The 946-nt window shown below is 36.3% G+C and overlaps 1 long non-coding RNA gene across 1 annotated transcript in view; it reads left to right on the forward strand.

The window, feature by feature from the left end:
- The window catches only part of LOC115069599, a 23,865-nt gene that overhangs the window by 14,699 nt on the left and 8,220 nt on the right, over nt 1-946 (forward strand). The gene's annotated exons all lie outside the window — the stretch shown is intronic.

Consider the following 946-nt stretch of genomic DNA (forward strand, 5'->3'; position numbering starts at 1 on the left):
CTTTAAACTAAAACTAATCAGAAGAGATAAAGAGGGTCACTTCATTCTGATCAAAGGAACAATAAATCAAGAAGATATTACAATCATGAACATATATTCACCAAACTCTGGTGCACCCAACTTCCTAAAAACAGTACTACAGGACTTTAAGACCCAGATTAATCCCAATACGTTAATAATAGTAAGGGACTTCAATACCCCATTGTCTCCATTAGATAGGTCAACAGGACAGAGAATTAACAGAGAGACTTCTGAATTAAACAATACCATATATCAAATGGACCTAACAGACATCTACTGAATGCTCCACCCGAGCCCCATGGAACCTTCTCCAAAATCGACCATATACTGGGGCACAAAACAAACCTCAACAAATACAAAAAGATCGAAATAATTCCACGCGTACTATCAGACCACAATGCAATAAAGCTTACAATCAACACTGGAAGAAGCCCTAGGAACTGCATGAACACATGGAGATTAAACAACACACTCCTGAATGATGAATGGGTCGAAGGAGGAATTAAGAAAGAAATAAAAGTATTCCTGGAACTAAATGAAAAGGACAATACAACACAACAAAACCTCTAGGACACGTTGAAAGCTGTCATTAGAAGGAAGTTCATAGCTCTAAGTGTCTACATCAAAAAATCAGAAAAAACACAAATAAATGACTTAACATTGCAACTCAAGACACTTGAAAAGCAGCAACAAATGAAACACAAACCCAGCAGACAAGAAGAAATAACAAAAATCAAAGCAGAAATTAATGAAATAGAAACAAAGAAAACAATAGAATCAATGAATCCAGGAGCTTGTTCTTTGAAAAGATAAACAAGATTGACAGATCGCTAGCCCAGTTAACCTAAAGAAAGAAAGAGCACCTCCAAATCAACAAAATCAGAGATGAAAGGGGAAACATCACAACAGACACCCAAAAGATCCA

This window comes from Nannospalax galili, unplaced genomic scaffold, assembly GCF_000622305.1.
Source record: "Nannospalax galili isolate Female #2095 unplaced genomic scaffold, S.galili_v1.0 scaffold1454, whole genome shotgun sequence".
Taxonomy (NCBI): domain Eukaryota; kingdom Metazoa; phylum Chordata; class Mammalia; order Rodentia; family Spalacidae; genus Nannospalax; species Nannospalax galili.